This window comes from Amphiura filiformis, chromosome 9 (assembly GCF_039555335.1).
Source record: "Amphiura filiformis chromosome 9, Afil_fr2py, whole genome shotgun sequence".
NCBI classification, from domain to species: Eukaryota; Metazoa; Echinodermata; class Ophiuroidea; order Amphilepidida; family Amphiuridae; genus Amphiura; species Amphiura filiformis.
Window position 1 is genome coordinate 5,870,196 of NC_092636.1, and position 15,380 is coordinate 5,885,575.

At 39.2% G+C, this 15,380-nt stretch overlaps 1 long non-coding RNA gene across 1 annotated transcript; it reads left to right on the forward strand.

Moving 5' to 3' along the window:
• Positions 1–1,478: 1,478 nt before the first annotated feature.
• On the forward strand, positions 1,479–4,950 carry LOC140160562 (uncharacterized). Its single transcript, XR_011859992.1, has 2 exons — positions 1,479–1,757; positions 2,860–4,950. It is a non-coding gene; the product is annotated as an uncharacterized lncRNA (long non-coding RNA).
• Positions 4,951–15,380: the final 10,430 nt, after the last annotated feature.

Sequence of the window (15,380 nt, forward strand, 5' to 3'; positions counted from 1 at the left end):
ACACACTGCAACAATATTTTTAAAAGGTTTTCAAAATGTTATTGTCAAATATTTTTGGGAAACTTTTTTTTTGCCAAATAGTTTGTCAACACTTAAACAACATTATGTAAGAATACTTGCATTAAGTTATCCAAAATGTTTTTGAATGTAATAAAAATGTTTTGCACCCTTTATATACCCTTTATATAACCCGACATTTAAACGTTTTCTGACAACCTTTTCTAACCTTTGCGAATGATGTCCAAAACGTTTTGTGTTTGCTGGGGCCATATACTTTGTCCGCCACCGGAACGTTTGGAACTATGTTACACCGAAATCGCAATGTGAGCGCGCCAAAAATTGACATGTACATGCCTTGTTATATACATTTTATCTTATACCTTTTTTGACCCCCTTATAAAAGAACATATCTATTGCAAAAACAAGTTTAACTCCATTCGAAGAGAATAATTATCACATTTACAAGTTGACACTCGTTGCATTTTTTATTTCTCCTGAAAAAAAAGACAAATTGTGTTGATGATGGCTCGTACGGCCGTTTTCAGCGTTCGAAGCAAAATTGATTTCTAATGCAGCAGACTGATGACGTTTATTTATGAACAGTTTACGAGCAGTACATACACATGAGCTCTCGGAGAGCTCTTTTAATGTTCATTGGTGTATGTAATGGGCGACCTTGTACATGATAAATTGGGAAGACACAACAAAAGGTTAGTTCCCGGGCCATGGAAATTGGTTATTTGCATAATAAGAACAATATTGATATGTCATGCTTAAATTCTTGTCGTACGGTACAATTCATCTAAAATATATTTTTATTTTTTAGTCCAAGTATTTCTCATCAAGTTGACAAACATGAGAATTGTAATATCACAATTTGCTATTTATATAAAATAAAGAAGCGGACTGATTTTATTCATATGTGTAAAAAATATTGTAATATTGTACCAATCATATTTTACTTTCAATTAAAGACTTAGATATTATTAACTTAACTGTTAATTTGTTGTGCATTCTGAAGTGAATTTGGGCTAAAGTTGTTTTTGGTCTTGAGTCATACTAAGCGGCTCGTAACACAATATTTCTAATGCCTTTCAACGTGTCTAAATTGAACAACAAAAGTATTTAGAGCATTAACCATTAGAGTTTTGACATCAAATTATTACGTAATGTGAATAGTTGGACAGTAATATAAAAAATAAACAAAACGAAATAGCCATTTGGGGGCTAAATTGTCCACAGATTTGTATAAGTGTATTTTTGAATGGTTATGTCAAGAGAAGATATCGCTAGTATCCCTGCATACAGCAGAACTCGCTCCGAAACTCCTGCGTGTTCGCAAGCGTTTCAAATTACACCCTATTCTCTTGCGTGTGTTCCCGTCTGAAACTCCCCATCTTTGAACTCACTTTATAGGCATTAAACCTGAATCGTTAGTGAAATCAAGACGATCCCTTGTTCACAATGGTTCCCCTTCGTGTCTATGCTCATTTTTTTCACTAACGATTCAGGTTTAGACGGCAAAACAGTCAATGAAAGTTGTCCTAATTTCGGCCAAATTTGCTGAAAAAACGGGGATCAGCCAAATGTATACAAAGCAGCGATCAATCGATATCGGGCTACCAAGTTGTAAACAAACCCGAGGTCACGATTCACGAGTGGTGAGTGGACAGCGAGTGTGATCAGAACAGAATGATGGAATCTGCTATGAAATTGTGGAAAATATCAAGTTTGATTGAATGTTTTGGGGTATATTGGTAAGTATGAGTCTTTGTGTACCTAAATATTCGATTGTTACTTGGTTTGAGCCCGGGTACGCGGGTCAGAGAGAGTTTCTTTGGCTGTTTGGTTGCATGCATTCGTACGTGTGGATATTGCATTTTCACATGCCGTGTCGATCGCAATATGAATTGTATTTCCTTTTTTTTTCCGAATAAATACTTGACTTGGTGGTTTGGTTTTTAATTCTGATGTTTTGTAGTACATCCTTTATTGTTTCCGAGATGAGATGACTTCCCGGATCCAGGCAAAGAATGATATTGGTGCATTATGTCATGATCATTCGTCATGATAAAATCAGCTGTAGCATTGCTGCACGTAGACTTCATCATTCATGCTTGTGATGTAATTGTTGGCTTTGTATTTTCATGTCGATCGTTGTAATTATTTCTTCTTCAAAGAATATTTTCCGAATAAATAGTTGTGGGTTGGTTTTAATTCTGACAAAAAAAAAATTTAATAGGAGCTGAGATGAGATGACACCCCGAGTGGTACATGCAAATTAGAAATGTTATGAATGTAGTGAAATCCTAAAATAATCTGGTGTATTAACCATGTTATGTAGTATGTACTGCATCTGTGCATCATGTAGGAAGGGTAAACAACATGATTGTTTTTTCCTTTGTAATTTGTTGACTTGACAGAGCCCAACAACAACAAAGTTCTACATGTACATGTAAATACATGGTTGTCCAAATTAAACACAAATAATCCACCTGATGAATTTCCTTTGGAACTCGTGTTTTTGGTCGGGAAGTTTATGTGTACCGTATACAAAACAGGGCAAGTAATCATTCAAATACAAAATTCATTTATTGCCTGTTCATGTGATGGGATTGTGTGTTCAGCAGTGGCGGTGCAGTGCATGCCGGGGGGGGGGTACTAGTAATCCCCAGTCGGAGATCTCCTCTCCAGTTCCCCCCTTGTGGCACAATTTTGTGGAAATTTAATGAAATGCCCCCTCCGGCAAAAATATCTGATGCCGCCACGACTGTTCAGACTGTATAAAACGAGTGCTGCAATTTGATTTTCATACTTTGAAACTAAATTGTTTTTTGTTCCTTTTTGCTGTATACATAGGTGATTACCCAACCATGAAACAGCGCTGAGGCTTCAGACCGTCATCACATGGAAAACGGTAAACCGGAGAATGGATATCCAGTTTTACGCCTTCAGCTTGCGAACTACCTCAAGGGAATTACCTCAACTCCATCAACGTAGCACCAATGATAATACCAGAAATCCTAATCCACTCCCCCAAAAGTACCATCAAAAAGTATCATCGTATCATTACAGATCTTCCCAAGTTCTTCCCAAAGACTGCACAACTGGAACTCGCTCCCGTATACATGGACATTAACTTCCATTAGACTCTACGCTGCATTACATGCATCACATGCTTATAAATGTAGCAAATTACATTAGGCAACCACAGGGTGATGTTCCAGATGTAGTTTAGTTGGAAAAAGAGGGAGTCACTCAATTGTGCACCCTCAGAAATCAACTTCTAATCAATGTCTGTAGATCAGAAAAAAATGTGTACAAAACGACAATCACCGTTTTCTGTTAAAATATTCAAAAAATTTCCTTGGGTTGAACAGGTGTCAAATTTTATATAACAGGGTCCAAATTTCAAAATTGTTCAGATTTTGTCAAAAACTATATGCCAAAGTGTTCCGCTGGTGAGTCGTCTCCTAATTCTGACCTTTTTGAACTCTGAAACAGTATGCCACAGATAGATCAAACTATACTTTTCTGAATCGTTATTACCAGAGGTATACCATGCCGTGGTTTTTGACAAAATCTGACCATTTGTAAATTTGACCCCTGTAGTATGAAATTTGACCCCTAGGGACAAAATTTTTTTAACATTGCTTATCGTTTTCTACTAATTTTTAGGTCGTCCTAAGGAAAAGACCTTATGGTATCACGAGTCGTGTGTGTGTCTGTCCCGTCTGTGTGTCAGTGTGTCAACAATTAATGTAAGGCTTTTTGATCTCATGTGTGTACATCCATATCAAAACGATGCACTTGTCGGCTGCTACATGTCAGACTCAACACAAGTGGAGGTCAGGTCACTTCAAATCATCCCAAGTCACATGGTTTAGAATACAGAGAACATTCCTTAAAGAGGAAGCCCTGCCAGAGCAGTTCTTCTGATGCTAATTGATGTAATAACATTAAAATTAATAACATTAAAACATCAATTAGGATCTATCAAATTCAGAGATAACCTTGTGATTAATTTGATAACCAGGCAGGTTTGGTTCACCCCAGAAGAAATGATCTGGCGGGGCTTCCTTTTTAACCATGTGACTTGGGGATGATTTGAATTGACCTCCACTTGAGACGAGTCTGGTATTTATTCCTAGCTATTATTTGAAATGAGACACATGTAGCAGCCGACAAGTGCATCGTTTTGAAATGGATGTACACATATGAACAGTTCAAATCCTATTGCAACCATTATTTATATGTTTTGTTTAATCCAAGTGTGTGGAAATATTGGATCCAACACATAATAATGATAAAATTGGATGCTTTACGCCCAGTATTTATTGGTCTCGCTATGAGTTTTAAAATATTGGAATCGACTACATCTTGTCCAATATTTAAAACTCAGTCAATCCAATTTTATATCAAACTTGAGTCATAGCTGCACTATGGGAACCCTCATGGTGTTCAAGGTCGTATACGAGGTCCAAGTTCATATGAGGTCAAATTGGCTGAAAATGAAAAAAAAATGGTTTAACAAAATGCAAAAATAATGTTTCACATGAGTATTTACTGTGTGTAGTACTATATACAAATACAAATACGAAGTTATTTTTCACGGCATGCATTTTTTTCCAGCTATTTTTTTTTGCACTACATGTACATGTACAATGTAGCTTTTGGTTTTTGCTCATGTAGTGGGAGGATTTTTTTGTCAAAAATCTTCCAGCCCCCCCCCCCTGAAGTTAAATGGTGCATGCCCAAAATATTGAGCATATTTTGCAATTTTCAGGAAGAAAATTATTGTTTTCTAAACATGTTGAATATGGTACTGAATTGTTCATTTTTCCATTTTAACACAAAATTATTCATTGTAATACTGTATTGCATAAAAAAATCATGTACATTAAAAATAAAATAGAAAGAAATTAAATATAAAGTGTGGAAGCACTCGTATCTTTCAGTGTGTTGCAGTACATTATTTTGTAGCGTTGCTTAAACTTTTTCAGAGGGCTTTTTCTTTTTTTAAAGTCGCCATTTCAGAAAAAAGGTGACTTTATTTTAAAAGACGACTTATTTTTAGAACGGGAGATTTTAAAAAATACGCCTTTAAAAAAAATAAGACGCCTTTAAAAGTCGCCTTCTTAGAAATAAGACGTCTTTTTAAATTAAGTCGCATTTTTAAAAATAAGACGTCTCTTTGAGGTTTTGGGTTGACAGGGGTTCGGATTGACGGTGTTTCGGACTGACTGGGTGACCGTGTCCCCGTAATTCTAACAAGTTGACAGCCCTGTGACTGTGTTACATCACTTGGCCCAGGTACTATTAAACGAGTACAGGGCGTTAGTCCGACACGCTGCTAGTCCGACACTCCGCTAGTCAGACACGCCCCTAATCCGAATCTGAAATGCACTGCACCAGTCCGACACACCGCTAGTCCAAATCTTAAATACACTCTGCCAGTCCGACACGCCGCTAGTCCGAAAATGAAAACCACTGCGCTAGTCCGAAACTGAAAACCATTGCGCTAGTCCCAATTTGAAAAACACTGCGCTAGTCCGAATTTGAATTGGGGGAAACACTGCGATAGTCTGATATTCGGACTAGTGCAGTGTTTTTCAGATTCGGACTAGTGCAGTGTTTTACAGATTCGGACTAGCGCTGTAGTTTTCAGTTTCGGACTAGCACCATGGTTTTCAGTTTCGGACTACCGCAGTGTCGGACTGAAGAAGTGTTTTCCAAATTTGGACTAGCGCAGTGTATTTCGGATTTGGACTAGCAGCGTGTCGGACTGTTGCAGTGGTTTTTATTTTCGGACTAATGCATGCTTTTTTTTTGGACTAGCGCCGTGCTTTTCAATTTCGGACTGACGCACCTCTAAGTATAGGGAATTTGTGTTGTCGGACTAGCGGCGTGTCGGACTGAGCGGTGGACACCTATTATTTCTAGGGAGCGGGATTGCAATTGACAGCCGCATTAATACCACACAAAAAATAGAGTTGATGGGACCAGGGATATAAAGACAATTGGCCGTGGCGTGGATTCATGTGTTTTGATACCATATCCAAAAGTCAAAGATTGTTCATTTGTTTACATGTGCATAAATAACCATTTAGATTTACAATTGGGATTTTTCAAGTAGGTCCCTAATTATAGTCAGCATTCTGACTGAGTGAGATATGAATGATGATTGCATGTGATACGTCGTGCCCGAGAAGGGTTCTGTGTGCCCGAATATCGTGAAATCATGCACTGCATACATGCCCGAATATCGTGAAATTATGCAAATGTCCATAAATATCTTGAAATTGTGCCCGAATATCGTGAAATTATGCAAATGAGACTTCTGTGGAACTTTCCTTTGATATGAATGTATGTATGCTACGCGCTACGGTAGTGGAATTCGACAGGTTCGCTGACGAAATCCAAATTTCAGATGACCATTTTGCTTTATTGTGCAACAGTTGGACTTGACATACCCTGGAATATTTATTGGTATGTCGTTTTCTACTGAATAATGAAAACATTTCATGGTTCTTGAGCATGATGTTTTCTAATTGCGATCTCTCGTTCGGTCCACGGTCATTGCATAGTAAACACAAGGTAAACAACTGAGAGAGGCAACTGATCAATCGATACCCGATAACAACGTATCACGTGATATCACGTGGTTTTAGCATGGTTTTAGCAAGTCGACCGCGTCAACCGCAAAGGATCTTGGATACTAGCGATATCTTCTCTTGGTTATGTCGATCATTTTAGATTATTAGGAATACGACCATTGCCAGAATAAAATTGTTACCGTCAGCTGAGTTTTTTACCCCTGAAATTCTACCAACCCCTAGAAGTCATAAATACAAACATGTGAATTATCACCCCTTCCCATTACATGCATACGATTTCCATTTTCATTATATTGCTGTATTTTTATATTACAGACCGATAAGACGCACGAAACAACGAGAATCTATTCACGCAGCCCACCAATTAATAAACGTAACAAGAGCTTACTTGATTGTGGCGCTACTACAGCTTCAACTGTGGCACTTTTATGGGAGACCTACCATGGTGGACACGATTTTTTATCATTCATTCATATGAAATTGATAGCCGGTTAGCTCCATATTTCGCCCCATATGTAAACCATGTACTAGTATGTTCTGCAATGCCAATTGGTTCTCTCAGCTTCTCTCTGATGAAAATGGTGAGAACCTTTGACCTTTGGGTTTCTTACTAATCAGTGATTCGATTATTAAGGGGTACTACACCCTGTGGTAAATTTGTGACTATTTTTGCATTTTCTCAAAAATAATAACACACTGGTAATAAAAGTATGTATATTATTGGGGCAAGGAATCAATTACTACACTGAAATTTCATTGACTCAAGACAAGCAGTTCAGTATATATGATAGGAAACGAGGTACATGCTAGCGGTACCTTATTTCTTATCATAAATAACAAACCACTTGTCTTGGGTCACTGAAATTCCAATGTAGTAATTGGATTCCTTGCCCCTATAATATACATAACTTTTTTTACCATTGTGTTATTCGTTTGTGAGAAAAATGCAAAAATAGACACAAATTTATCGAGGGGTGTAGTACCCCCTTAAATCGATTGACATTCTCTAGTTGTCCCATAACCTGGTAGACCGTAGGTGCATAGATGACTAAGGATTTCCATGCTTAACATGTTCGGAATTCTTTTTGTAGAGGGTGGCTTTGGGGTGGCGAGCCCCCCGGGGTAAAATCAAGGGCGGCAAAAAAGAAGAGGCTCTGGAAGAAGAAGGGGTGGCAAAAAGAATTATTAAGGTTTAAAAAATGTTGAAAAAATGGAACTATACATTAAATTTTCCTTTGTATTAGGTCGCTAGCGCCTTTGAACTTTTTGTTTATTTATCTTCAATTTTTGGCTCTGAGCGCAGCTATCAGGGCCATAGTCATGCAACTAAGGGGCATTTATTTTCAGGTCAATTACGCTGTTGGTTTTATGCTAAGTTAAGTTTCGTTGCTAAGTTTGGCTAAGTTATTTTTGAATCGATTCCACTCCAGATTTTATTGAAATGCAGGCGATAAAGTATTATTTTTGGGTAAAAAAGACCAAAATAGTCACGATAATCGAGTTATATCTTGGTTCCCTGTGTGTGCTAGAGATTATTCTTGTCTGTATAATTTAAGTTGGGTGATACAAACGGAAACCAATGGAGGTACATTTAGTTCAGATCAGAAGTTATTTGACTACTTCTGAACTTTTCTTAACTATTTATTTATAATTTAAATAAAGAAATAGTTAATGAATGTCAAAAAATAGTCAAGAATATGTCTTAATCTGAACAAATAAATTTTCGCAAGTGCAGTACGAAAGCACTGTGCCGATTTTTTGTTAAAGGTCACGCTTTTACCGATAAGCTGCGATGCTCAACGAACTTCGTACTTGACTATGAGGCTATTTTGCGCCAATAAATCTATTAGTTTTTCTTGATTAATGACATCACCATTTCTGAACCAATCAGCAAACAGTTTTGTGTGATTGATCATCAAAGGTCACTGTAGTCTCCACAGCAGCCAGTTTGGTTCCTCCACACAAACATTTGTGTGGAGGGAGCGTAACCAAACTGACTAAGTTCACTGACCTTGCAAACTTAACCACAGAGAACTGAGGTGCATAATCGAGGTGAAATACGCTTTGTTTACCATTCTGAACTTCTGGTAAATGTCATTCCGAAGCATTGACGAGCATACCATAACATTTTTTTTAATTAAATATAAAGATGTTTATTTAAGTTATTTGTAAAATTTAGCGATGGACTTAATCTTGAAGTGGTTTGATTTGAGTTTGAGTTGTAGTGGACTTGATCTTGACCGGCATGACAAGTTCCAAATTCAAAAGCCATGTACTACTATTGCATGTACGTAGGTCTCACACGAACTGCTCCGAGGTTTAATAAACTACAACTAACTACTAGATTGTCTACTTTTGTACTTTCGTAAGTGATGAAATTGAAGAAAAAGTCATGAAGACGTGAAATCTAACAGAAATAAACACTGAGATGATGGTCGAACAGAACTTAAGATTGTTCGGTTGGACCGGGTTCAACAGAACAGTTTTGGTGTTTACAAAAAAATGCAAATGATCTCAAGTCTCAAAAATTTGTTATAAAATTTCATTTTTTTTTCACTGGATATTTGTCAGGCAAAATATTTTTTTAAAATAATATTACGCTTGTTACGGTGATGTGATGTGACATCAATAATCGGATCAAGGCAGCTGGATGCCTACGCACTGAGATGTCTACGACTGGATGCCTACGACTGAGAAAACTTAGCTCGTTCACGTAGCGGTTCCGTTGTCCCACTGGCCTACTACACGTAACGTAGATTGCATGGCGATCGGAGAGTTATCGTCAGAGCACCTCGGACTAGAGAAAACTATGTGGAAAAAATTAAGATTTAATTTAAATCTGGTCAACCAGACATACCTATTTTTGACGGACGAACCGACGTTGCGACTGAAACCTTCAGTCTTCAGCTGGGTTGTGATTTCCGGTATTGATGACAATCGACGAGGAATGTCCTTTATGATCCTGTCCCAGCCGTGTGATAGTTTGGCCCGGACACCGCCACCGCGGTTGAGGGATGGTTGCTCAGCCCTCACCCAGATTGCCTCTTTCACTCCAAGCTCAAACCAACGATGCTCGCGATCTAGGATTCGGACATCCTTGGTGTCAAAATGGTGTCCGGTGGCTTTCAAATGTAAGAACACTGATGAGTCGTTTCCACTTGAGCTGGCTCTGCGATGTTGTAACATGCGATTGTGAAGAGGTTGGGCGGTTTCTCCTATGTAAGAGTCTTGACAGGCTTGCTCTTCAGAACAGCGGACCCCATATACCACTCCACTGATCCTCCCCATGGGCTGTTTGTCCTTGGGATGCACTAAGGACTGGTGGATCGTGTTCGTGGGTTTAAAGTGGGTGGTAATTCCGTGGTCGCGATAAATTCTTTTGAGTTTTTCCGATAAATCTCCGTGATATGGGATGGTAATACTTGTTGTTCTCCCCGTCTGATTCGTGCTACTGGCGGTGGGTTTACACTGTTGTTGTCATTGTTTAAGGCCTTGTTTATGGCCCAGTCCTGGTAACCACAGTTACCCAGCGCTTTGTGGAAAAAAGACTGCGCATTTTTGTCCAAACCGAGTTTGTTGTTTTTGTCTCGCCTGAACTTTGTTCAGGATGGGACTTAGTAATCACTATTTCTGTCTGTCCGTGTGTGTGGATGTGTGTGTGTCCGTCCGTCCGGAGCTGTATCTGGGGAACCGTAAGACCTACGGGACGCTACTTGGTGGGAGGAAGGATATCTAAGTTTGCTCCGTAACCCTATGTTTTCGGTGAAAAATATGCAAATTAACATAGCTAATTTGCCTAATTTATGCAAAAATCAGCGTAAATTGATAGCGGAGTTTGTGGACAGACTATCTCAAGATCCGTCGGGCGCATGGTAACGAAACCTGGTGGCAGGAATGATACTGGATCTGGATCTGGATTGGTAAAGGGAGAGCGTGGCGCAATGGTTAGGGTACTTGCCTTTAGTGCATGAGGTCCCAGGTTCGATTCCCGGCGGTGGCGATTTGCTGGGATATTGACTTGGAAAAAAAAGTCTGAAATTAATTGGCAACTTCTGTAGATTAAATTCAGACTTCCGCTCTCCCCATGGTTCATTTAGAATTGGGTAATTGAATCATGAAAGTACTCCGTCCTTCGGAGGGACGTTAAGCCGTCGGTCCCGTGTACAGAGAGCCATACCTGTACATGTATCTCGCAGCCAGTTTCGGAAAGAGTAGGGTGTTAACCCCTGACTGTTCCCAACCCGTCCCGGTGTTCAAATGGACCCCAATGGAAATAAGCTTCAATAGAGGCTTTCTTGGGTTATCCAGGGTTGTTAAAACCCGAACAAATCAAATCAAAATCGGCACTGCCTCCTCTGCTTAGATACGCTGGATTATATGTTCTTTTGATTAGTTTTTCAGCGAAAAGTATGCGCATTAAGTTGTTAATTTGCATAATTTATGCGGAACGCTTTTACAAATATGGCAGGAAGTCGGAAGAAATCCGCCTTGTGGAGCTGTATCTAGGGATCCGTAAGAACCTTACTCGCTATGATGATGAAACTTGGTAGGGGGTAGCATGACCAGAAGATCTCGACCTGATTTGATTTTCTGCGCAAAATATGGTAATTAAGTACCTAATTTGCATAATTTATGCATAACATGCAAAAACCTATTTTCTCGGAGACTAGGGATCGCACGTTCTTTTAACTTGGTGGGTGGGTGCGTCTTGCCCCAGACAGAACAAGATTGTATTAGTAAGTGGGCCAAGGTCATCCATGGGTCATCTGAGGTCAAATTACAAAAAACTGTTGTATGGGCATGCAACTTGGTGGGTACAGTCAACATTTAGAGTCAAATTGACGGACGGTCATTTCAAGGTCATCCAAGGTCACCCAGGGGTCTTCTGAGATCAAATTACTAAAAACACTCGCATGGGCATGAAACTTGGTGCGTCAAGTCAACATTTCGAGTCAATTTTTGGAAGGTCATTTTGGTGTCACCCAAGGTCACCAAGGGGTCATCTGAGGTCAAATTAATAAAAACTACTATGGGCATGAAACTTGGTGGGTACAATCAACATTTAGAGTCAAATTTTCGAAAGGTCATTTCAGGGTCATCCGAGGTCACCCAGGGGTCAAAACTGTCGCATGGGCATGAAACTTGGTGGGTACAGTCAACATTTAAAGTCACATTTTTGGAAAGTCATTTCAGGGTCATTTGAGGTCACCAAGGGGTCAAATGAGGTCAAATGAGGTCAAATGAGTAAAAACTGTCGCATGGGCATGAAACTTGGTGGGTACAATCAACATTTAGAGTCAAATTTTCGAAAGGTCATTTCAGGGCCATCCGAGGTCACCCAGGGGTCATCTGAGGTCAAATGAGTAAAAACTGTCGCATGGGCATGAAACTTGGTGGGTACAGTCAACATTTAAAGTCACATTTTTGGAAAGTCATTTCGGGGTCATCCAAGGTCACCCAGGGGTCATCTGAGGTCAAATAACTAAAAACTGTCGTATGGGCATGAAACTTGGTGGGTAGAGTCAACATTTAGAGTCAGATTTTTGGAAGGTCATTTCGAGGTCACCCAGGGGTCATCTGAGGTCAAATTACCAAAACTCTCACATGGGCATGAAACTTGGTGGGTACAGTCAACATTTAGAGTCAAATTTTGGAAAGTCATTTCAGGGTCATTTGAGGTCACCCAGGGGTCATCTGAGGTCAAATGAGTAAAAACGATCACATGGGCATGAAACTTGGTGGGTACAGTCAACATTTAGAGTTATATTTTTGGAAAGTCATGTAAATGATATTGTAGTTATTGGTGAATGCACACCACCAGGGTATCAGATGTATAATTTTCCTAGAGGTGTTCCTGATCGCCGTGGTGTTGATCCTGGTGGCATTGCTGTCATTTATAAAGAAATCCTCAATCTCCAACTTGCTCGCATTCAGTTTAATGCTACCACATTTGAGCACGCCAGTGTGACAGATCCCATTCACTGTATTCAATATATTTGTGTGTATAGACCCCCACCATCAGCTGAAAATCGTCTTCGTGTTTCTGATTTCATGGTTGAAATTGAGGATTTCATTGGTGAAATTTCTTTGTTTCCAAGAAAGGTCATTATGTTAGGTGATTTCAATGTGCACGTTAACAAGCCGGATAAATCTGATGTTAAGCGTTATACGACTTGTCTTGAAACAAATGATTTTCATCAATATGTAATGAAGCCAACGCACAGGAGTGGGAATATCTTAGATCACGTTATGTCTATACCATCTGAAAAATTAGTGCGTTCCTGTGAGGTTGAAAGTGACTTTGAAAATGGTTAAATACCGCAACTTTAAGGCCATAAATCAAGTTCAGTTCAAGTCTGATCTTTGTAGTACTCTTAGTACCTTACCATCTGATGCTTCTTGTGAACAGTATCTCAATGAGTTTGATGATATGTTATGCTCCATTATGAACAACCACGCCCCTGAAGAGACTAAGTACCGTACTATTAGACCACGGTATCCATGGTACAATGCTGATATCAGGGAGCAAAGAAGGTTGCGTCGTAGGTTAGAAAGAAAATGGAGGAAACATGGTTTATTGGAAGACAAACAGGCCTATCTGGAGCAAAGGGTACATGTTAACAAGCTTATTGAGAGAGCTAAAGTTGAAATCTATCATGTAAAATTAGCTAATTCTGATGCTAAGGGTATTTCTCAAACTAACACTCTTGAATAGATCTGGTAAACCTTTACCATCTTGTGATTCCACTCAAAACTTATGTAACAAATTTGCTGACTTTTTTGATACTAAGGTTGCCATAATTCGTAGAGATCTTGATAAAGATAATTTTTTCAACTCTAGTGAGAAACTTGCTTCTGCTGATGAAACCTGTATTTCCTCGTTCATAGACTTTGAAAGTGTCTCTGTAGATGCGATCCATGAACTGGTTTCCAAGTGTCCAACTAAATATTATGCAAGCTTGATACCATACCTACCTGGCTGCTTAAAGATCAGCTGGACACTTTTGTACCGTACCTCACTACTTTGATCAACATGTCTTTATCTCAAGGTGTTTTCCCAAAACCCTTGGGTCAGGCAATCATCTCTCCTATCCTAAAGAAACCATACTTGGATTGCAATGAGTTGGCCAATTATAGGCCTGTGTCAAATATTAAGTTTGTGTCGAAGTTGATAGAAAAGGTTGTTTGTAAACAAATTAATCAATATATGTCTGTGAACAATCTCAGTGAAATTAATCAGTCTGCATATACACCAAATAGGAGCACTGAGACAGCGCTCATCAGGGTCAAAAATGAGATGTTGAATGCCGTAGACAACCGGGAGGTGGTGTTACTTGTGCCCTTGATTTGTCTGCGGCATTCGACACCATTGATCATGATGTGCTGCTGTATCGTCTTGAGAAAAACCTTGGTATCTCTGGTAATGTCCTGAAATGGGTGCATTCATATCAGGGTCACACAGGTCCACATTGATGGATTTTTTTCCGAAGCTCGCCCACTTAGTTATGGGATACCACAGGGCTCAGTTGTAGGCCCGCTTATGTATGTCATCTATACGCTTCCTATCGGAGGAATTATTCGCAAATACGGACTAACTTATCACCTATATGCTGATGACACTCAGATTCTGACATCTTTTAACCCTAAAGAACCAGGTGCCCTCGATGAAGCTCTTCGCAAACTGGAAGCATGCATTCGTGAACTAAATAACTGGATGCGCTTAAATAAACTCAAGCTAAACAGTAATAAAACTGAATTTTTTGTCGCCGGCACTATGCAAACACTCAGTACTCTTAGCCCAATTGAACTTAAGGTTGGTGATAGTATTATAAAACCATCTGATACTGTCCGAAACTTAGGTAATAGAAACAAATTAGTTCGATCTTTCCATCGACCATTGATGTTTGGTCGATCCTTATTATTTATGAAATAAATTAATTTACTATTGCTAATTGTAATAAAATAGTAATCTGTGCCTGTAGCGATATTGACCAATATGAATTTAGCGTTAATTCCGATTAATTAGTTGAAAGTTCATTAATAACAAGCATCGAAGCAGCATCGACGGTCGATCCAAAGATCGAACATATTTGTTTCTGGTGCCTTAGGCATCATATTGGACTCTCGTCTCTCAATGACTCCGCATATAAACAGCATGATATCATCCATCAGTTTTCAACTACGCAACATACGCAGGATTAAGCGTTTTCTCCATGCTGTTGTCAGGGCTCTTGTACTATCGCGTTTTGATTATGGCAATGCCCTCTTATATCGAGCCAAATCTAAAGATCTTGATCGGCTGCAGTCACTCCAACACAAGGCTGTCAAGTCCCGGTGTCAAGTTGATTTTCTCTGCCGCAAGACGCGATAGTCCATCTCCACTTATGCATAAACTGCATTGGTTGCCCTTAAGAGAACGCATCAACTTTAAAGTTTGCCTCTACATCTTCAAATGCCTGGAAGGATCCGCACCTCAATATCTCGTTGATTTAGTTTCGCTAAAACAACCCCATTCCGGACTCGTCACAAGATCTTCAATGGACATAACTCAAATAACTCCTCATGTTGGCAGAATTCAAATTGGCGACAGAGCATTCCACGCTGCTGCACCGGCACTGTGGAACTGCCTCCCACGTAACATCAGGGAGGCACGCTCAATCACAAGTTTCAAGAAACTCTTAAAATCTCATTATTATGTTTATTAATTTTTTGCTTTGTTTACTATTATGTTTGTTCTTGTCATTCACTGTTATGCGCCTTGAT